General features: G+C 41.0%; 1 protein-coding gene across 1 annotated transcript in view; it reads left to right on the forward strand.

The window, feature by feature from the left end:
• Window positions 1-990: 990 nt before the first annotated feature.
• The window catches only part of LOC117523475 (zinc finger protein 518A), a 61,526-nt gene continuing 37,785 nt past the window's right edge, over window positions 991-24,731 (forward strand). Inside the window, exon 1 of the mRNA XM_034185031.1 lies at window positions 991-1,069. The gene's annotated coding sequence lies outside the window, so the exon portion shown is untranslated. The remainder of the gene's footprint in view (window positions 1,070-24,731) is intronic.

Genomic DNA, 24,731 nt, shown 5'->3' on the forward strand with positions numbered 1-24,731 from the left:
TGTTGGTTTTCGACCTTGCCGCTTACGTGTTGAAAGTTCTCCAGATTTTCTGAATCTTCTGATTATATTATGGACTGTAGATGATGGAATCCATAAATTCTTTGCAATTGAACGTTGAGAAACATTGTTCTTAAACTGCTGGATTTTTTTCCACGCAGTTGTTCACAAAGTGGTGATATTTGCACAAAAACAATAATGTCTATCAGTTTGAACATTAAATATCTTGTCTTTGTGGTGTATTCAATTGAATATAGGTTGAAAAGGATTTGCAAATCATTGTATTCTGTTTTTATTTACATTTCACACCACGCCCCAATTTCATTGGAGCTGGGGTTGTATTCTGTTCTCTGCTGCACTATTCTCCTCTTGCAAATTTTTGTTCCTGATAACCAACCATGCAGTGGGAATGACGATAATACCTGGATTTAATCATTTCAATACATTTATATTTTATTTACTAACAGCTGGCAACAGGGACACTTGATATCAAGGACAGACAAGGGTTATGAAACTGGTGATGTCAACCGCACAACCTCCATCATCTCTTGATGTATCTCAGATTTTGACCTTCAAAAGTGTCAAAATTTGAATTTATTTGGTAACATTTTTGAGTTAAACCTTGGAGACCTTTAAATTGATAAGGATTTTTTTTGATGTTATTACTATGTTATTGGTAATAGATGGGGGAAATATGACATGGACTTGTAGTTTATTTGTCACTGTAGTAGCTGACAATAATATACTGCTGTTTCATGCAGGGGGGAAGGTAGTTTGGAGTCAAATTCACTTTAAAAACTGACAAATTAATGAGAGGGCATACTTTTATCAAATTTAATAAGCTTTCCTGAGGACTAATATGATAGCTGTAGAATTGTGTGTTGAGAAGGTGAATTATCCGCGGTGGTTTATATTATTTCAGAGCAGCGGTGGCGGGGCACAGCTCGGTTTTTGGCCCAGGACAGGACAGGCTGCACCAGGCTAAAGGCTAAAGGAGCTCAGCCTGTAATCCCCGGATGAGACCATCATGGCTGCCGTTCGCTGAGCTGTCAAGCTCTCCACAAAAGAAAAGGTAAAAACCGAGAGGAACACTCAAATTACCCAACTTTTACTCCCCGTTCGGACCTTTCGGTGCGTGTATCTGCAGTAACAACTCGATGCAAGCTAAAAACGGGGGCTCTGGTTTTAACTTTGTGGCGGCGCGTTTTAGTCTTCAAGTTATTTCGCCTCCTTTGTAAAGCGCTTGTGCGTCACGTTAATTCAAATCATTCAAACGCTATTTCAGACGGCGTTTCCAGCAGCTGGTTAATAAGCCTCTACAAACTTGCTCGTGTGGTTTTACGAGAAGGAGAAAACGCTCAAATGCGATAAACCGCGGCATAGTTTGACCTTTAACTTCCCAGTTCCCGAGGCGTTTTGCTGCTACTAAACCCGTCTCATCACTTTGTTATGGGCAAGTCAAACTGCACAATGGCCGCACGATTCGGCGGTTAATCCGTGAAAAAGTCGAATTCCACTCTGTTTATTGACGATGTACTCGGTTTGAGAACATTTTTTGAAAAGTTCGTCGTCCTCCATAGTGGCAAAAGTTAGTAGGTTGTCAGCAGAGGTTTAGCAGTTTCTCTGCACCTGGTGCATGATAAGAAGCTCAGCTGCTTGTTTTTGTAGATGACTATGAAGAATGAATGTACATGCAGAAGTAATCTGAAACATCCAGCAACAGGTGGACCAGTGCACAGTGGAACTGTGAATGTGTGTGCTTTACTGTGAAATAAGCAGACAGCAGTCATGCCTTAAACTTTCACAGCAACACCAAATGTAGTTTAAACTGTGCAGGGATCATTAATCACTCAGTTTAGATTGGGTAGATATGTAGAAATCAGTCGGTAGAAAATAGTGATCAAATCTGTCTGTTGAAGTCAAAATTGGCTGATTCCTGTCATCAAAATTATCAGCAGAACTGCACTATGTTTTACATCCCCAGATCAGAAAATGCTGGGACAACTTGGAAAGTGCAAATTAAAAAACTAAACCATGCAAAATATACACCTGTCCCTGCTTTTAAAGCCTGCAGCACATTAAAGTCCAAAATTTGAGACGGGAGCAGTTTATTCAAAATATTAGGATAAAATCACTTTTACTGTTTTCTTGAGGAGTCAGGAGATGGAGACAGGAACATCAAAACCGTACATTACAAACATTACATTACAAATTGTAATGGTACTGTATAGCCGTGGTCACAACCCGCCGTACTTGCACGTGCGTGCAGTCTTCCTGCAAAAACGTGGGCTATATTTGGAGATCCATACGTCGTAAGTACTGCCTCAGTACAAATTTAGGAGCACGCAGACACATGCAGACACGCCGTAGAGGTTTTAGTGCATGCAGAACTTTCGCTGCGGTCAGGCTGCGGATTCACCAGCAGTACAGATGACGCACGTTGTGAATACTGCTTCAGTACGGATTCAAAGCAGCACATTTTCATTCAATTACTATTGAATTAACCAAATCCTTACGGAGGCAGTAGGCTACTCACCACATACTATGGAATTAAATTGTAGGTATCAGATCTTGAAGATTATGATACACATATATAAATTAGAATTAAGTTGACATTTAAAAAGCTGGTAATCAAGTGTGTAGTGACTATATTCCTCTATCAGTGTTTCACACCTTGTGTGACTTTTCACTAACAGGCTGGACATGCTCATACATTGCCGACACCGAAAAACACCTGCCGCTCCGGTCCCGCTCATAACACACACATCAAAAAAAAAGCCAACCCCACACACAGACACTGCTTTATTGTCAACTGTCTTTATCGTTACACTCCTACAGACGTGCGTTGAACGTACTCCCTCCCTCCTCTTGCTACTGTCTCCATACGTTTTCACAAAAACGTAGTGGCCGTGCCATCCACAGAAAATGTATGGCGAAAAAAAAAACGCACGGTGGGTTGTGACCGGCGCTTATGGTAAATCTGTGTCAAATAATCAGTTCTCAATTATTGAGTGACCATGCTGGATGGAGACTAGCGAGGGAAGCCACCAAGACACCCGTGATAGCTCTGAAAGAATTCTAGGCTTCTGTGCATGTGAGTAGAAAAATTGGGAATGGTGCAACATTTTTCTGTTGCATCCCTATTCATAGCTTCATGTTGAGGTGGAGTAGGGAAGGATTGTAAAAACAGGAAATCGGAGCTAGGCTCAGGTTTCCCATCTGCCTTCTGGCAAGCTACATCATGTTTTGCATGTTCTTAAGAAAAGCTTCCACAGCTTCATTGTGAAGCTTTATAACTTATGATGCATCAGACATAAGTTCCAGTATGCACAGTTTCTATAATCACAACCACAGAAGCCTGTAAATCCTTCAGAGTTGTCTGGGTGCCTTGGTGGCTTCCCTCATTAGTCTCCTTGCAGCATGGTCACTCCATTTTTAAGAACTGACTAGTAGACATAGATTTAATTCAGCCACTACCATACTATTTGTATTTCTTAATGATTGATATAAATTAAGTCTAAGACATAGTCAGTGACTTGGAAAATGTTCATGTGCTCAAAAAAAAAAGATGCAAAAGTAATTATTTAATCCTTAGATAAAGAATAAATTGCCCCCATCCCAATCTTTGTTGGAATGTGTTGTGGGCCTTAAATGCGGGAACGGACACTAATTAACAAACAAAATGAAGCTGACCACACAAAACATGAAATATTTTGATTCACGTGGTCTGTAATGAAATAGAACACAAAGTAAATGTAAAAATCACTTCTTTTTTTAAATTTGCATTTTCTATATCATCCCACCACAGTGAAGTTAGTTGGATGTTGAACATTTGGATATTTGTTGTTTTCATTCAGCGCTCGTGGCAGGCAGCCTCGGGGCTGCCAGTAAATTTAAATTACTGTCTGAATTACACGGTTGTTTTTTTTTTTTTCTTCAATAGCTTGTATGCCAGATGACCTAGATACCCCAAATCAGTGCATGATGGTTCTGAGATGTGGAACCAATCAGGCACACCTCAAGTTAAAATATTTCTCTGCACTGTCTATTTTATATTAATATTTAAAAAAAATCCTTTGCTTTTCTATAGAAAAGTCAATTTTTCTTCAGTAGCTTCCATATAATGCGACCTAGAGACTCCAAATTAATGCAGGATGGTGCAGGGAAGTCTGTTAAATTGTGGTTTGCCTGATTAGTCCCACATAGCAGAACCATCTTGCATGGATTTGGGGTCGCTTAGGAACTATTACATGGAAGCTATTGAAGAAAAAATGACTTTTCCATAGAAAACCAAGGGATTTTTTTTTTCAAATATTAATATAAAATGGAAGATGCAGAAAAACCTTTTAAGTTGAGGTGTGTCTGATTAGTCCCCAAAACCATTCTGCATGGATTTGGGGGTCTATGGGCCCCATTATTTGGAAGCTACTGAAGAAAAAAAAAAAGACTTTTCTATGGAAAAGCAAAGGATTTTTTTAAAATATCAATATAAAATAGAACTACAAAGATGCTCAAATGACCTGCAATTCATGAAGGGAAATTTTAGGTAATGTTAGTTTGGAGGTTGATGATTATATAAAGAAGTGCAGGTTGTTGAGGGACAAATTGTCCAGAAAAGAAAAGCAGCAGTGGTAATGCAGGCGGAAAGAAAGTCCCTTGCCTTGTTCTTCACGTTGTGCCCTGGACTATTTCGGTGGTAAATCGCATTGTGACACCCACCAACACGATGGAGAACTTCAAAAAGGTCATGCCCATGTCAGTGTGATTGTGTAGCCACAGAATTATGGAGTTGTAGAAGCAGAAACCTCCCTTTATTAGCAAAGCAAGTGCACGCGACTCCAAAAAAAGACTTTGGGTGAAAGTTAAGATAAAACTGTCAATATAATGTGAAGAACCGCACTCTCAAGCTTATTCACCTAAATTTTTATCTTTATTGATCTGTGTCTACTGCAGAAACCCGTTTCGGCCCTAAGATGTCATCAGTATGTGACGCTAAAAGTGTGTCACACACCCCCTAACCCGTTTCAGCCCTATAATGGCCCAGTCACATGGCACACGATGATTCCTCAACAAAGGGGAAAAAGTAAAAAAATGTCACATTCCGTTGCGAAAAGGTGGACGAAAAAGCTTTATCACGGAATAGCCTGCGAAGCAAGAGCGCAAAAGGGACGAAAGAGGAACTAAGCAAAACTGAAGCTAACGATCTCGACGCTTTAAATGAAACGCGCCTGGAGCCACAGCTGGAGCAGTGTGTGTCTGCATCTCTGAGTTCCAGGACTCTGTGCTGGGATGGAGCTCATAGCACCTGAGTCCTGGAGAAACTGCAAACAGAAGCTGTGGAGATCTGTGTGCATGTTGGTGGACCCACCTGGTCTGGTTCCTCGTCCAGAGCAAAAGAGGGATCATCTCCTTTGTCATCAAAATCCTCACTGTCTGTCGACACACTGCGCACTCCGTCTTGCTCCAATTAATAAAAAACAAACAAAAAACCCAAGAAACTCTGGTGTGGCGTGGTCACTGCTCTATCACTGTATTACTTTACTATGCTATATATATATATATATTGATTTATAACAGAAAACTGTCCAAACAGGGAATAAATATAAGTGTAAAGATGATTGAATATATCGGAGCAGTTAAATTGGTCAGTCCATGTGAATGCGCATTGACTCCCCATGTGCAGTTATTTCCACCAGCTGCAGCTGATCCACAGTGTGAATTCTGCCTTCCAGAACAGCTCTTTATATAATCATTTGAATCATCTACCTGTTGCCACATGTACATAAGGGCTGGATTGTCATTTCTACATTCATATTGATATATTTAATAAAAAATAATAACCGCACGCAGGAGCTGCTGCTGCCACTGCGTTCAAGTACCGTTGGAAAATACACAACTTTTTTGTTGTTTCAAATTCAGCAGTTGCTTGTGGCAAAATAATTAATTGTATCCACACAAAATAATTAATTCTTCCCTATATAAGGTGCCTGAGCCCAGTGAAGCTGACCCCCCCCACCCAGATAAAAAAATCCAAGCAAACAGGCTGAGTTTGCCCTGTAATTTCCGACAGTACATGAACTCAGCAGCAGCCTCAGCGCTCACAAACCAGTTTCTGCACTGTGTGAAAACATTCAGCTAGCTGGTCGAACAAAGTCAAACTAAACAATGTTACAAAAACTAAACAAACGGTTAAAAAACGTTGAGAACGACAGCAAAACGAAGCATGAGCGAGTTGAGGTTTTCGTTGCACTTCGTTCAAATTTTTCAACAGTTTAAAAATCCTGACGAAGCGCCAGCTGCACGAAGGTTAAACAATGTCAACGAAAGTCCAGATTTCTTGTTTTGTTCGGGCTTTGTTGCCCTTCATTAAGTGCTGTGTGACTGGGCCATGAGCTGTCATCAATGTGTGATGCTGAAAGTGTGTCACACACTGATGACAACTTAGGGCCGAAACGCATTTGCGCAGTAGACACGGATCAATAAAGATAAAATATTTATGAGAATAAGCTTGAGGATGTGGTTCTTCACATAATACATGTATTGCAACATGCTTATGCGTCGGCAGCAGCGAAAGGCCCTGTCACACCTTGACCATTTAGCCAGCGTATGCTGACCATATTAAAACTGCTGGCATACACTGGTGTACATCTAATATGTTATGAGTAAGTTTTTTTTTTTTTTTTATAAGTTAAGAGCATGTTGAAGCTTGCAGATATAAGTCGAAATACGCTGAGCACCTCAAAAAATTTTGGGCATGCTGAAAATTTTCAACGCATGCCAGCGTGTGACAAAAGTCCAGCACACATGGGACTTAAGTTGTATGTAAGTTATGCGATTGTTGGCACATGTTTCTCGTAATTTACTCATAAGTCTATATATGTCTGTTAATGCTGTCCGTTGATTGGCTGAAAGCTGTAGTCCTCTTGCTGACAGACTTTCATTTCTACCTATTCGTTTCAGTGGGATTCAGTGTGTTTGTCTATATGTGGTTCTGCGATAAACTGGCAGCCTGTCCAGGGTGTACCCCCCCCTTCGCCCAATAACTGATAGGCTTCAGCTCCCACGTGACCCTTAACTGGAATAAACCGGGTATAGAAAATGAATGAATAATTTTTGTGTATATTTCAGTTTCACTGTCCGATACTGTGCTGTTGCACATCCCTGTATGTATGTATTAGGGGAGGTGATGGTCTAGTGGTTAAGACGTTGGACTTGAGACCAGAAGATCCTCGGTTCAAATCCAAGCCTGACTGGAAAATCACTAAGGGCCCTTGGGCAAGGTCTTTAATCCCCTATTGCTGCCGGTGTGGAGTGAGTGCCTTGTATGGCAGCACCCTAACATCGGGGTGAATGTGAGGCATTATTTGTAAAGCGGTTTGAGCTTCTGATGCAGATGGAAAAGTGCTATATAAATGCAGTCCATTTACCATTTACCTTCACGTTGTTTCAACAATCATTAAGAACTACAAACGGTATGGTACAGTTTTTTAAAATCTGTCTGTCTGTAAATGCATAGCATGTCCATAGCTGTAAATAGCTGTAATTTTAAAATAGTTCTTGCAATGTTTTTGTTAAAGCACACATTTGGCGTCTTGATTGTTTCATTTTAACTCCCCTGTGTTGTACAGAGGCAAAATTCTAAAAGCAATGACACTGTCCAAATACTTACGAATGTGACTGTATTTCTTTTGTTATCAAAGCTTAGTGAGCTTTTGATAATATGAGGTAAAATTAAAGCATTTGGGGGTACCTCTGTGTCCGTATTTTCCGGAGTATGCCTCTGTTGATGGTGTTTTTTTTTTTTGCTAGTTTGGGGGACCCTGTGACATATACTTCTGTGTAATTTATAAGCCATAATAAGAAAAATCACAGGTTCATTAAAAATAATAATTATACAACCCCAATTCCAATGACGTTGGGACATTGTGTGAAATGTAAATAAAAACAGAATTCAGTGATTTGCAAATGCTCTTCAACCTGTATTCAATTGAATACACTACAAAGACGACAAGATATCTAATGTTCAAACTGATAAACTTTATTGTTTTTGTGCAAATATTTGCTCATTTTAAAATGGATGCCTGCAACATGTTTCAAAAAAGCTGGGAAAGCAGTATGTTTACCACTGTGTTACATCACCTTTCCTTCTAACAACACTCAATAAGCGTTTGGGAACTGAGGACACTAATTGTGAGTGTCATGATTGGGTATAAAAGGAGCATCCCCAAAAGGCTCAGTCGTTCACAAGCAAAGATGAGGCGAGAGGATCACCACTTTGTGAACAACTGTGTGGGAAAAAATAGTCCAAAAGTTTAAGAACAATGCTTCTCAACATTCAATTGCAAGGAATTTAGGGATTCCATCATCTACAGTCCATAATATAATCAGAAGATTCAGAGAATCTGGAGAACTTTCTACACGTAAAAGGCAAGGCCAAAAACCAACATTGAATGCCTGTGACCTTCGATCCCTCAGGCAGCACTGCATTAAAAACCAACATCATTGTGTAAAGGATCTTACCGCGTGGACTCAGGAACACTTCAGAAAACCATTGTCAGTTAACACAGTTTGTCGCTACATCTACAAGTGCAAGTTAAAACTCTATCATGCAAAGCGAAAGCCATATATCAACATCCAGAAACACGGCCGCCTTCTCTGGGCCTGAGTTCATTTGAAATGGACCGACGGAAAGTGGAAAAGTGTGCTGTGTTCTGATGAGTCCACATTTTAAGTTGTTTTTGGAAATCATGGACATCATGTCCTCTGGACAAAAGAGGGAAAAGACCATCCAGATTGTTACCAGCGCAAAGTTCAAAAGCCAGCATCTGTGATGGTATGGGGGTGTATTAGTGCCCATGGCATGGGCAACTTACACATCTGTGATGACACCATCAATGCTGAAAGGTACATCCAGGTTTTGGAGCAACACATGCTGCCATCCAAGCAACATCTTTTTCAGGGACGTCCCTGTTTATTTCAGCAAGACAATGCCAAGCCACATTCTGCACGTGTTACAACAGCATGGCTTCGTAGTAAAAGAGTGCGGGTACTAGACTGGCCTTCCTGCAGTCCAGACCTGTCACCCATTGAAAATGTGTGGCGCATTATGAAGCACAAAATACGACAACAGAGACCCCGGACTGTTGAACAAGTTAAGTCGTACATCAAGCAAGAATGGGAAAGAATTCCACCTACAAAGCTTCAACAATTAGTGTTCTCAGTTCCAAAACACTTATTGAGTGTTGTTAGAAGGAAAGGTGATGTAACACAGTGGTAAACATACCACTGTCCCAGCTTTTTTGAAACGTGTTGCAGCCATCCATTTCAAAATGAATAAATATTTGCACAAAAACAATAAAGTTTATCAGTTTGAACATTAAATATCTTGTCTTTGTGGTGTATTCAATTGAATAGAGGTCGAAGAGGATTAGCAAATCATTGTATTCTGTTTTATTTACATTTTATACAACGTCCCATCTTCATTGGAGTTGGGGTTATAACAAACAAACCCACAAATTACACAAAATACACATTACAGTGCATCAACTTCATTATCATTTTGCAGTAATATTTTGTCTGTATATTTTATTTTGAAACATTGTTTTGATATATGCATTCTGTTGTGTGTAGCCCTTGCCGCACTCCTGCCTTTTTTTTTGTGTGTGTTGTGGAAATGCTCTCTGTTCTCAAAACTAGAGCCCGACTGATATATCAGCCAGCCGATATAAGCCCTTTCCAAAGTACTCACTATCGGCCGAAATCTTGCAGATAGAACGTCGATAATTTCTCATAAACAAAACAGTTACTGAAATAATGTTTGTGTCGGCAATGTAAAATGTCCCTGCACCATTTGTCCAGTAGATGGAGTTCTGACTCCATTCAACTGAGAGCTGCTTACACCCCTGCTTAAATGTGTTTATCACCAGCCCCCATAGTTCGCCGTCACACTGCACTGATTGGCTGACAAAAGCATACAAGTAAGTTTATAAGGATGTTGTTTGTAAAAACTTTGCGATTACATTCACCCCACATTTCTCCCATTTCAGTTCAACTCAGTTTGATTAACTCAGTTTATGTAGTAATATGTCAAATGTGCTTCATTGCATCGGTCACGCTTTTTTTTTTAAGCCCACGTTGTGTAGACCTTATTTCCAGCATGAAAAACTTTTGTTTTTCATGCTGGAAATGCTAAGAGGTTGAAACATTCAGATTACTGCCGTTCGCCATTAACCCTCTGGGGACGGCTGGGACCAAGCTTTACTAAATTGTAAATAACTTTTTATTGATATGAGATAGAAACATACTTTTTTTTTGTTTTGCTGAAAAGTTAACTCCGCGGACTTTCAATCCACCATCGGCCATCTTGGTACTCCTCATAGAAGATGTGTGATGACATGCGCAATGTGAGTGTCCAATTGGAATTGGTTCTCCGTCACATGGTTTTCCAAAATCCAGTCGTACAGCAGATTTACCTCACATGATATGACAAAGATCATTTTCAGGAGTGATATCTTACTAGTTGGCCCATTTGAATAGCCCCCTAACTGCTCCAATTGCATTTTTGCATTTTTTGAACTTGAAAATTCTTCTCGGTTATAAAGTTAATCAATATGAGGACAAAGCTTCAGCTTTTAGCTCAAACCTTTTTTTTGTTAAGGGTCCAAACATTTTATTCATAAAAAAAATATATATATATATATCGGCTGATTTATCGGCTAACGGCAAATCAGCTAATTTATCGATTTTCGGCATTTTTTTCCAAATATCGTTATCGGCATCGGCCTCAAAAAAATCCCTATTGGTCGGGCTCTACTCAAAACTAAAGCAAATGGCACTCAGGTTTGCAGATGTACAGCGGGACACACTGCTTCTTTGTCAAATCAGATGGAGAGCAGGGGGTCTTAGCCCCCAATCCAAGTAAAGGTCCATGATACAAACCTGTAGGTATCGATCATATACCATGTTCCATATGTGGAGTCAATAGGATAAAACTTAAATCAGGGAGAGAGTTTTTGGATCTTTTGGTTGAGGGTGACCTGTTACAGAGGTCTTAATGAAGATCTAAAATTTAGTCATTTTGTCTGAAGACTGTTTGTGGTGTATGTATGTTATACTTCAGTGTATGAATTCTGTGCATGTTGGGTGGGGTATTTATTTGTCATTGTAACAAAGTCCGTCCGATTTATTTTTTTAATTAATCTTTTTTTTTTTTTTTTGGACAAAATTTAACACTGTTTCAGGCTGCAATTAGCAGATTGCTTTGCTGAATGTCTGCACCTGCTGCTAAACTCATATTAAAACCTGACTTGATTCAGCTGTTGTATGCCACATCATGTGGTCAACTGTTTCTGTTTTGGATTGTTTTATTCAGTTGATGAGACTGCTCTTTTGGACATGCTGAGAGTTTGTGAGATCCTCAAGAAGTTACTGGGCATCATAGCCAACCTACACAGATACTGTGAGTGCTCTGTGGAGTGGAAGCAGAGACTCTTGAGTTTTTCCCAGTAGAGACATTCACTTATCTTGACAGTGAAAAACGTGTCTGGGTCCTCGTCTTTTGAGATCGAGAGACGCCTGGAAAGAGCTTATGACCAGTGACCTCATAGAGGCGTTTGTTGATGCTGATATTTTTGCAGGAGAATGAAGGTCCGAGTCTTTAGGCTCCTGGTGCTGCCTGTCTTGCTGTGTGGTTGTGAGACTTGGATGCTAACCAGTGAGCCAAGGTGAGGACTGGATGTCTTTGGTACTTTGCCTCTCTGGGTACTGCTGGAATGCCTTTGTATCAAATGAGCAGTTACTATGAGAGACTGAGATGAGGAGTATCATTTGCATTGTGAGGGAGCAGCAGGTTTGAACTTTTGGCCATGTGGCACATTTCTCTGCATGATCCAGCACACAGGTGTCTGACTGCAGAGGTAGCTGGAGAAGGCTGAGGGATGCCCACATTTCACCTGGGTAGCTGACTATTTTCCAAATGTAGCAATGGACCTGTTGTCTGCCTGGGTGATTGCTATCGAGGACCCAACGTAGTTCCGTGGTGTTGTAGATGTGATGAAGTGCAGCACCACACATGCTCCCAGACGACTTGAATGCTCAAAGTGACAACACCATTTTGTGCGCTTCCCGTCCCATCTCACACACACACACACACACACACACACACACACACACACACACACACACACACACACACACACACACACACACACACACACACACACACACACACACACACACACAGTAGCAGACCACTTGCACAGATCAACAGGCTGTTCTGACCACAGCCGCCGAGCATATGGAAGAGGGAGACGGCTCCACTGCTGCTCAGTTCTCCGCCTTGACCCACCACACATTTAGTTCACAGCCGCGGTCTCAACGTTTAAACACACAAGTTAAGACTCAACCCCATTCTTAATTTCTGCAATCTGGCTGCAATTCCTGTAAGTCCATAATCATCAGTGCTTAGTTTGATCTGCAGAAAAATCTTTTGTTGTCTGACGTTATTGCTTTTCTTTGAAAAGGGATAGATGGATGGTTGTAACAGAGGTGACATCAGGTAGTTCAGATTATCTCTGCAGTATGTTGCACCATCTGCTGGATGAAAGTGATACTACAGGACCACCTAAATCCCACCAGTAGTTGATTTTCAATTGTATCAATATCATAAAACTAAATATTGTATTGATTTTCCCACCCGACTCCTAAGGTTTAAAGATAACTGACGCAAACAGTTATCTTTGAGAGGGCATAAGATGCTACTGTTTAGCATTTTTGTTGATAAATTTATTGTATTATTCATTCATTCATTCATTCATTTTCTTCCACTTATCCGTGTTCGGGTAATGCTGGTAGAAGATCAAGCAGCTTATTTATTAATATTCTGAATTGTGTAGTTATTGATACAACAAATTATCTTAGCTCTTGTTTAAATGAGTATTTGTATTCTCAAAAATTGTAACTTGTGTTTACTCATTTTGCCACTTTATAGACTAAATGTTTGTTAATGGTGTATCATTGTCATTACTGTCAGTTGAATGCCTTTGCCATTCGATGTTTCAACCTGGTCTCACGGCAAGTTGTGATTCAGCAGCAGGAAATATACATTAATCCAGTGATTCTCAGCCGGGCTGCCGTGATCGATCGTCAGGGGTGCTATGGGCAATTATCAAATATCACCATTATCGGGTGTATGTGCTGTAATAGTGTGGCAGATGGTGTAATGCTCTTTTATTCCAGTAGATGGCAGCAAAGCACGCAGTAGCGCTGAGCCATGTGCCGACAAGGAGGCGTGATCGCCATTTTAATTCCGGGCAAGTTAGTGATTTGTGTGCATAGAAGTTCACTTAGTCTCGTCAAGAAACAGGTGGAATATGCCGGAAAGCTGCGCATGTTGGCAAAGTCACAAACGGAGGAACAAGGGAGACAATATTTCCTTCCTTAAGTAAGTGGTTTTGGTTATTGTTGTCACTTTGACCGTGATATTTGGATGATAAACAGCTGTATGTCTCCTGCCGTATCTGTGTCGCCTGATGACACGGATCATTAATTTCACTTATGTCTAGTTGATATTTTCCACTGCTAGACCAATGTCTAGTTAAAATTCTTGTCGTTAGTGACTAAAAATTGTTCGACAAGACTGGGGTGTTTTTTTTTTTGCACCTTTAAAATAATGAGATTAATGACCCGCACTGTGCTGCCACACACACAGAGATGTGCACACACACACCGCTGACTTCATGAATGAAACTCGGTCATTAAAGGATAATTGTGTAAAAATATAATATATATAAATGTATTGTAATGGTTTTAGGAGCCGCACTGCGTTGAACACAGCAGCAGCTCAGCCGAGCAGCGCAGCTTATCAGCGCAGATCCGTGTAACTTTCAACACTAATATTTGAGAATGTGTGGGTGTCAGAGTAAGTTTAATACTTTCTTGACATAATTTAATGTAATATAATTTTACTGGCTCAATATCGTATATACGTATTTTGCGAGCATTTTTCTGAGTCTGTTCAGTCGCGAATCTCCATTGAAAATGCATTAACTTCCGGGTACTTCGTCAATATTTTGCCCAGTTAGGAGACGTCATGTCGCTGTTCATGAAGGGACGTTTTCGTTTAGTGTGCAGCATTTGGAGTGCGCTCTCTAGTTCTTATATACAGCTCCATGACTATAGTATACTATGTTACGTCATATCTGTACCCCACGTGTTGCTAACGCACCGTGTAGAGACAGTCGAGTTAGTGGTGCGTGACACGTGACACATGACAGTGGTGTGCCGCAGGATTTTGTAAATATAAAAAGGGTGCCGCGGCTCAAAAAAGGTTGAAGATCACTGCATTAATCTATTAGTTGGTGATATTGTGATGAAAAGTGCCTCATTTTTGTCACGGCAGCACAAATTCATTCTAATTCATTCTGTGATGGTTAAGGTTATAGTTGGGGGGTAGGAGTAGGGTTAGGAATAGTGAGTTAAAAAAAAGACCCCGTCACGAAAATTTGACTCATTTTGTCATGGGAGCACAAAAAAAAAAAAAAAAAAAGAAACGTGAGACTGGGCTGGGTGTTTCGCAGTTGTGACATTTCTCGCCATCTGGCGGTCCGTGACTCACACGAGAGATCGTTTCAGCAGAAACCCACCTCGTGAAGTGTGGACAACAAGACATCGGAGCACAGCAGAAGTTTATCATTCCTCCTCTAGATAACCTTCTCAACTTGAGAGAATGTGTCATCATCATAATCGCTCGTGAACTCGCTGAATCAGCGCCATTCACATCCTCGCTTTGCCGTTGTTTACATGCGCTGTGAGACAGCGAAACTCTGCTGGCACCGCGGTGTATTCTGGGAAGTGTAGGCGGCCGCCAGGGGCATTATGGGAAATGACGAAACACTGAATTGTCAGTGTCATTTCAAGCCTGTGTCATATGGAATTGAAAAGTTTCAGCTGCTTTTCTGTGACATTTTACAACATGGACAAATGTTACACTCTTGACATGAACAACAGCTAACTTTTTTCCACAAGTCACAGAAAATGCCTTGGAGTTAATTTCTTTCTGTTATTTAGAAATACAAACAGTATGTTACTGTGTAGTAAATCTGTCCGGAGTTGACAGTTCACTGAAACTGAGTGACTGTGCAAGAAGGCGACTACTGAGGTAAAATGTCAAGATACCCAGACAACTCTAAAGAAGTTACAGGCTTCTGTGGCTGTGATTGAAGAAACACCATGGTGCAATTTGTTTTTGTTTGTTGCATCACCAGTTCTGCAGCTTCATGGTAGAGTGAAATAGAGGATTTTCTTAAAAGAAGGTGAGAAATGTCAGATGCATTGGGAGACGTGAGCCCAGATTTCTTTTCTTGTATTAAAATCCTTTTTTGCTTCAGTAACTGGTGATGTAACTGTTAAAAGTTGCACTGGCTCCAGTTTCTCTAATCACAATCACAGAAGTCTATAACACCTTCAGAGTTTTCATGGGTGTCTTGATGACTTCCCTCCGTTGTCTCCTTCTTGCACAGTCACTGTTTTTGAGATCTGCCATTTTCAGAGAGATGTACCAATTCCATAGGGAACTGTAAGCTTTGTGTATGTGATTTATTTATGAAATGGTTTATGTATCCATCCACTGACTGGCGGTGACAGTGATGATTTCTATTTAAAATAATCCTTTATATTTAGTTTGTTCAATTTCTTATGGGCTCTAATGGAGGGACTTTGGATTTAAAATAGCCTTAACTCCTAAATAGTTAATACAGTAGTGTTGTCAAACTCTTTGAGTTAAGGGTCAAATTGTACACTACATGTACATCTTAATTTGATTCACTACAACGCCTTTGGGCTGTTTCGAGTGAAATGACAAATATTGTCCCGATCCAGTCACTTCAGGACCTGACTGTATATGATGTGTTTGTCCTCCGCCCGTCTGCATTCAGCGAAGAACATTAATTGGGTCAGAGGCAGTGGTGGGCACAGCTAACCAAAAAGTTAGCTTTGACAGCCCAGGGTTCTCCCCAGACAATGGAACAACTGCGCCATGCCGTTATACTGCCATCTAACGCTGCTATAGTGTAGTGTCATCTCATGAAGTTTTAGCGGGAGCCTTGGTGGGAATCCATCGGCTTGCAAACGTGCTTTTGCAGGAAATTTCACACGAACAACTTCAGCTCTTTATTTTATCCTGTACACATCCAGATGACACAAACCATGTCAAAATGCAAACATTACACGAAGCCAGATGATCATAGGACAATCTCTGTATTTTTTGTTTCATCTTGGCGGGACCACAACCCGTACGGGGTGCAGCAATCGCTGCGCCATCTGGGGAGGAGGCACGCTGGCTCCGAGTGTACGGAGGTGGGTGAACAGCCGACTCGATCAGTGCTGTCTGCTGTGGGATCGATCAGATCAGCGGCTAAGAATGATGCTGCCTCTGTGAAGATAATGGCAGAACGGAATTCGAAATTGTTCAGGTACTGAAGAATTTCGAATTCACTTTGAGATTTTGGGGCTGGATATCGGCATGCATTATTTCCATTCTTCTATGTTTTAAAGGACATGTCGCACTGAAATCATAACATTTCTCAGTGTTTCCAGCAGCGTTTCTTAGAAGAAAACGTCTAAACGCATACTTGAATGCTGCTAACGTTAAAAATGGAACCACAGATTAATTACAAAGTTTACATAGTGTGATATCGTGTTAGGATGACTCATTTTTTTTAAGTGATAACTGTTAATTTTGATGCAGTCACGGAAAAAAGAGTAGCCGCTTTCCAGTGTGCAAAAACTTAGTGCACGTGTGGACATTGCGAGAGTGCGATGCGTGCTGCTCTGTTATAGAACAGTATCACGTCAAGACAGACTCTCAAAGTAAAATAAAGATAAACCCTACCAGCTCCAGTGAGAAGAAGAAGAAAGAAAAACCTGAACAGTCGTCCACTTGTGATTTCCAAAGTCCGCTCCATCAAAAAAACAGTGTCGTGGAGACATACCATTTTTCAAAACTTTAATTTTCCTGATGTTGCATTTGAACTTTTACCCATAGTTCACTTTTTTGAAATTTATTTCATTGTATCATGAGAAAACCTCCCGCACCTAGCACCACATCACTTTAAAAAAATACGAGTTTACACAATACTATTTAAAATAATGTAACAAGAAAATAATTAAGAAGTATCAAGAAATAACAAGAAAATATATACAAAAAAAAAAATTGTCTGCAATTTGATGGTAAGAAAATTGACAATAAGGAGTACCAAGTTGTGTGCTTGAAAAATGACAGAAGAACATTACAACCTGGCATTTTGGCAAGTGACAGTGGAACTGCTGCAGACATATATATACCACTACAGGACCTGCTTGATGAGTACAGTGTATGGAACAGTATTCAGATGATCATCTCTGACACAACAGTCGGTACTGGTCGCAAAAATGGTGTTGTAGCCAGGTTTCAGAGAACATTTCGAGACAAGGGATTCAATGAACCTCAATACATCAGCTGCCAACACCACATTCTTGATCTTGTTCTGTGACATGTGTTAGATTTCTTTTTTTCTATATGGTCACGGTCACCTAACATTAACTGCGAGTTTATTGATGAGATTTCGGAACAGTATGATGATTTGCAAAATGCATACATGGGCACAGAAGGGATATCAGAGTATGAGAACCTTTGCTGGAGAGATGATTTTAAATTCCTTTTTGAGCTTTGTGAAGCATACAAGTTTTACAAAACACAGGAAAAATGGTCTCGCATCATATGGCACAAGCTGCCATCGCTTCACAGGGCCAGGTGGAACTCACGAGGAATTTTTGCACTTATTGCATTTTTCCTTCTTCCAAATTGACAAGAACAGCTGAGGGTAACTTGTGATTTCATTGAAACTACATGGTCGCGGGCCTGGTTTGCTAACCAACACTATTCAGAGACGGATTATGAAGTCCTGCTGTCAGCAATATGCAAACTTAAGTGTCCCAAAGCTATGAAATGCTTCTTTACTCACTGGAAAAAGGAACCATCTACTTGCAAAACAGACAAATATCTTAACAGCAAATTTATTAACACTAATACACAAATCTGAAACACTATTAAAAACACTACAAATCAGTGCTTAATTTGTAAAGTGGGAGGTCCCAGAGCGCAGAGGATGGGTGGCTCCGGTGCAGAAAAAAAAAGGGGGGGGGGGGGGCTTGCGAACAACGCTGTGCGCCACACCGAAAATAAATTGGGCATGTATTGAAATCCGGATAGAGTACAAATTCCTCAGTGGTCCCTCGTTTATCGCGGGAGTTACGTTCTCCGCGTTCACACCGGGCGCGACGCGAGCGACTGCAGCCACAGGTTGCCATGTAATTCCTATGTAAGGACGTGTTTTGGCCCCAAACCGCGCAGCGCGACGCGAGTGAAGCAATTTTGAGCGTTTTGCATGTTTGTAGCGCGATATTGCGTCACGTCATGCTGTGTTGCCCTCCTCCCCAAGTTGAAAAATCTGAACTTTTTCGTCTCGTCGCGCCGCGATGACCAATCAGGGACTGAATATGTAGTGACGTGGAGATGTCTGGAGTTTGACTGAAGATGTGAACATGTCCTGTCTCTGGTAGCAGCCTGTGAGCAGGACTTATGTCTCTTTTGTCCTTTATTTCACAATCATGACAGTTTTTGGAGCGAGCAGCAGCCCCACAGCAGCGGGGAGCGGAGTTTCTTTTTCTTTTCTTTTTTTTACGTGTGCACGTGAGGGAATCATCCATGGAGATTATTTTACTTATTAACTACACAGATGTATAATAAAGCAAATGGTGACTGGTTTCTAAAGACAATCATGACAGAGTTTTTGGAGCGAGCAGCAGCCCCACAGTAGCGGGGAGAGGAGTTTCTTTTTCTTTTTTTTTTACGTGCGCGCGCGAGGGTCCATGGAGATTATTTTACTTATTAACTACACAGATGTATAATAAAGCAAATGGTGACTGGTTTCTAAAGACAATTATGACAGAGTTTTTGGGGGAAGAGCGAGCTGCAGCAAGAAGTGGAGTTTCTTTTTTTTTTTAATTGTTTACATGTGCGCGCATGAACGGGACAGTTGGTCCTCAAACTGGGTCCCGCAGAGGCGGAAGGACCGCTGAAAGCAGCTGTCATCCAGATGCAGCTCCTGCAGCAAATAATGATACTCTCTGTATTGGGAGCTTTTCACAACAGCTCGCTCCGTGTGATCAAGGTCCGTCATGATGACTTTACGCCGAGCGGAATGGAAGCTCCTCCTATTTGATGACGCGCCGGGGCGAATTTTCGCAGCGAAAGTCCACCCAAGCAGAGCGACACACCGGGCGAAGGAGGCGCATCTGTCGCCACACGACCCCCGCGAATTTGTAGCGTCTGATCGCGCCCGGTGTGAACGCGGTGGAAATCCGTGAAGTAGCGCTATTTTTTACACTTATTATAGATGTTTTAAGGCTGTAAAACTCCTCACTACACACTTTTCTCAAACAGGTATTAACATTTTCTCACTTTTCTCTCGTGTAAACACTCTTTTTTCTTCTGTGCGAGAAGATTATAAACAGACACACGCAGAACACAATGCGCGTGCTCTCCCTTCACTCACTGCCTCCGGGGGTACGGATGCGGGACCCGCAAAGAATCCAAGTCCTCTCTCGGTGGCCACGGAGCTCTGCGGCTACGGTCAACATCCGGATCAAAACAGCGAGCGTAGCCTCTGGACCTGTTGCCAGATTTGGCGCAATTCCGCACAGCAGACAGGAGGGCGGTGATATTTTGTTAGTTAAGAGTGGTGGCGGATCACGGATCCAGTATAAATAGCTGGCGGAGCGCGCGTCCGAGGTTCCGGAGCGCGCGTCCGAGGTTCCGGAGCGCGCGTCCGAGGTTCCGGAGCGCGCGTCCGAGGTTCCGGAGCGCGCGTCCGAGGTTCCGGAGCGCGCGTCCGAGGTTCCGGAGCGCGCGTCCGAGGTTCCGGAGCGCGCGTCCGAGGTTCCGGAGCGCGCGTCCGAGGTTCCGGAGCGCGCGTCCGAGGTTCCGGAGCGCGCGTCCGAGGTTCCGGAGCGCGCGTCCGAGGTTCCGGAGCGCGCGCCAGCTTGCTCCCCCTCAAATTAAGCTCTGCTACAAATGCTATATGTACTCATTTTCCTCATGTGTATTGTATGTAAGACTGACATGTTATAATAAAGAGTGTTTGAGCTGCGAGGTGTTTTAATGTGAAATATGAAACTGTCTTAGGTGCGGGAGGTTTTTTCAAGATCTGGCAAAACCAAAGTCATTTTTGTGAGTTTTAGGTAAAAGTTTATCATTTATAACCCCAGGCTAATAAATTTGTGATTTGTCATAACCCTAGCGTGCACGGTCATGGCTGGATAAAATAGTGTCCAGCGACAAAAACAGTAGCGTCACTAGGGCTGCAGCTATCAATTATTTTAGTAATCGAGTAGTCTATCGATTATTCTGCCGATTAATCAAGTAATCGAATAAAAAGTATTATTGCTTTTTAAAACATTAACAGTCTAGGGCTCTCCCTAAGCAATGGCACAGTGTCGCTGCGTAGGGATGGGTATTGATAAGATTTTATCGATATCGATGCCATTATCAATTCTGCTTATCGATCCGATTCCTTATCGATAGCTCTTGTGAATTTTGTACTAAAAGTAGGCTTTACAGATTTTCTATGTATTTCATTGAGTCTTAAAGTAAATAAATATGAAATTGGTCACTGTATCCTTGATCTCTGGACATAAATAAAAATAAACAAAATGGTGTTTTGTTATAAATTCAGACTGGATTCTATCGTTCTAACTTGACTCGTCAGCGAGCCGTGCAGCGTTTGGAGCTGTGTGAACAGAACAGAGGATGATTCTCATTTCTTTCTCGCAGCAAGACACGAGTCCCAGTTAGTAACTTTAATCTGCACAAAAGTGACTCACGATTGACATATTCAGGGAGGAAAGTGGTGAAAAACAAAAAAAGCTGAAACCCAAAATTACCCCCCAACACCACCTGCACGAAAATGTTTCAATTCTTGAAGCTCTGAAATGCAATCTGGGACTATTCCAGACGATAAACTGGAGTGAGTGCAGCATCCATTTAGGTGAGAAAAAACACAACTTTCCTTATTCAAATTCATTCCAGTAGTATTCTGCTCTTACTAGGATGCAGCAGTTTTCTAACTTGGCAGATAGTTCTGGAGGAAATCACTGAAGAAATTAACAAATTGAAAATATGGTTTGACTGAAACAAAATGGCATTAAACTTAAATAAGACAGGGACGAAATGGAGGTGTAACAGTCACTAGGTGTTCACAGGAATAATTTATTACCTCCGCCAAGGAGGTTATGTTTTCGGTCGCGTTTGTTTGTATGTTTGTCAGCAGAATATCTCAAAAGGTTTTGAACGGATTTTGATGAAATTTTGTGGAGTGGTTGGAAATGACAAGAGGAACAAGTGATTAAATTTTAGTGGTGATCCGGATCACGATCTGGATCCCGATGCTAACACGTTAGCATATCTATGGCCTTTTCAATGTTAAAAGTTAGCATTAAGCAGTTGCAGCTGTCATCACGTTCGGGTGCATTTGTTTTCAAATTGTAATATTTCTTAAATTTATTTTTGTTTATATATTAATAATCTAATGATTATTATATACAATTTTAGAGAAAGAGACAAAGAAATAGATCACTGTGCCAAGGAGGGAATTTCTTTAGGGTCAGTGACCCTATGGCCTTGTTTAGAGAAGTGTTTCATAAATGTTAAAAAATTCATATATTTGCAGTTTAGTTGAATTGAATTTTGTCTTTTATTTGTTTTTGTCTATAAGCACATGCAATATCAATAACAGTGCTCAGATGACAGTAGCTTCTGGGAAAGGTGCAAGTTGCAGTAAACTGTGATGCCAAGCGCTAAGGATACATGCTATCCAGTCACAGCAGATGAAACGTTTTTACTACTGAGCAAACATCATTGTTAGACTTTTTTTAGGTTCAATGATTCCACGGCGTGTAGATGTTATGGCGTCAGTGACCCCATGGCCTTGGCGGAGGTTTGCACTCTCTGAGTGCTTCTAGTTTCTGTATGTATGTATTTATTTATTTATGTTCATTGTTAGTTGCTTTTATATTTTCTGTTGTGTTTCTATTCAGGTTGTTTTTGTCTCTTTCTCTAAAGTTGTATATAATAATTATTAGATTATTAATATATAAACAAAAATAAATTTAAGAAATATTACAATTTGAAAACAAATGCACCCGAACGTGATGACAGCTGCAACTGCTTAATGCTAACTTTTAACATTGAAAATATCATAGACATGCTAACGCGTTAGCATCGCTCCCGTTTTTAAGTTATAAAATACATCTGTCAACTGTTTCAGAAGACCATAACAGGTCGGTTTAACATAGAAAAGGTAAATAATACTCACAGACGTATGCTCTTTGGGGTTTTAGCAGGGGAAAATTAAGCGAAAGAAAGAAAGAATAAACGAAGCAATAGATCGAAGCATTGCTTCAATCTGCGAACCACTGCTTCGATTGGTTCAAGGTTCAAAGCAAAGCCACGCTGCAGAAAAGTTGATTACGGACCCGCTGCAGGGTCTGTAATCAATGTAGAGAAATTATCATTTTCCTGACAAACACCCCCCAAAAAAGCGGCCACTCTGAAGGACCAATAACAGAATCGTTAAGCACAAACCTTATTGATGTCGGTGGATCGAATCATTTCTTAACGATACCCGAAAGGAACCGGTTCTCGATACCCATCCCTATCGCTGCGTCATCACGGAGATTGTCAAATTTAGTGTGTCCCTTTGTGTTTTCTTGAGTAATTATTTATTTTTTCACATCTTTACAAGTTTTGGATCTTTCCTGGTGTCAGGGGCTCAGCCAAAGTTTTGACATTTTGCTGAAATGGTGATGGGTTGTGGCTGCCTGTTTTTTGTTTTCTCCAACTTGAAAATTTTAACCATTTTTATTTCTTTATTTTTTTTTAAGGTTGGTGGACTGGGTCCCTGCGTGAATTTCCTTTTAACAGTTTTTCTCTGCGATTCAACCAATGCATTTCATTTTCAGCTGGAGGATGAACATGCAAGCCTCTCTGGTTTTTTTACTAGGCAGGTTATATTTTGCCGGATACGGCAAACACGCACCTAGTGATATTTGACCAGATCTCCTTGCTGATTGGCTAGTTCAAATGACATCTTCATATAGTTTATTTCAACATGGCGGCGCCCTCGGCAAAGTTAAACTGGATGATATTTCGCCGTATGCGATGCCGGCAAAACAGTGCGGGTTTCACTGTTTTGCCAGCCGTCTAAATTTATTCACGACGGAACGGCCGCAGTCGGGCGGGAACTTAAAGGAGATCGTGTTTAAGATTTCCAAATTTCACATTCATGATAGTAGCTCGATATTGGTGATTTTCACTATTGAAATTGGCATATTTTACCATTCACTATTTTCAGGGGTGGCTTGATCGAAGGTTTTGCAGACATGACACTGACAGAGAAAAAAACAGGATAAACACACATGCCGACGTGGACTTCTGCATTTTCGTTTTTATTCTGTCTTGAATTTGCAGGTTTTGTTTATCATCCCCACCCTACACAGAAAATTACCAAGACTGCAAAAATGATTTCCACCGTGCCCGAAATTATTTCCACCATGTGGTCAAAAGCGCCGGTGAACATAATTTTGGGCATGATGGTGGAAATAATTTTTGCCACACGGTGGAAATAATTTCAGGCACGGCTATGCCACCTTTTTGAGCTGCTTATGATAACTCTGAATCTCAAGGACAAGGTGAGATTTTCACAGTGAATGCCCCCAGCCTGGTGATGTTGTGACTTGGGAATTCAAAATTTTTAAATTGAAAATGATGCAGATGAAATGTGTATAAAAAAAAAAAAAAAAAAAAAAAAAGTAGAATCTCTCACATTTTAAAGATTTTTTCTGTACATTCTTTTTTCTTTCAAATAAGATTGTTGCACATTCATAACATACAGTGTGTCACTGAAAAGCAAACATTTTAGATTAATTTAACTAATCAACAATTCAGCACAGAATCAGACCAGAAACAGTACTAAACGATTTTCATTTTTGTCTTAGGGCTTCAGGACCCCCCAGTCAGGGGTCAAATTAGTACGTGCATGTGCTGGTTTGTGCACGTATTAGTCGAGCGATGTGCGTAATTTTATACTGCATTAGCACTGGTGCAGGTAACTTTATCCAAGTTCTATCAACTATAAGCACCAGTAGACTGAACCACTAAACGAATAAATAAGGAGAAAAACAATTTCCAGTGTGTTGTCTTCATCTTCCCTGCGCTTTATGACTCTCACACATGGAGCGAGTTGCTGTGCTCTATTTGTTGTGGAAAGCTGACAAACATCTCCAGCGGTGCTGTCCCTGGGTTCACAACATCCTCATGAGGCGCTCCCAATTCAGGGACTTTCATTATTTGCTGCAGGAGCTGCAGCAAATAGCTGGAGCTGCAGGAGCTCTAGTTTGAGGACCTCCTGTCCCATTCGCGCGCGCACATGTAAACAAATCAAATCAATTTTATTTATATAGCGCCAAATCACAACAAACAGTTGCCCCAAGGCGCTTTATATTGTAAGGCAAAGCCATACAATAATTACGGAAAAACCCCAACGGTCAAAATGACCCCCTGTGAGCAAGTACTTGGCGACAGTGGGAAGGAAAAACTCCCTTTTAACAGGAAGAAACCTCCAGCAGAACCAGGCTCAGGG

This window comes from Thalassophryne amazonica, chromosome 13 (genome assembly GCF_902500255.1).
Source record: "Thalassophryne amazonica chromosome 13, fThaAma1.1, whole genome shotgun sequence".
Classification (NCBI taxonomy): Eukaryota; Metazoa; Chordata; class Actinopteri; order Batrachoidiformes; family Batrachoididae; genus Thalassophryne; species Thalassophryne amazonica.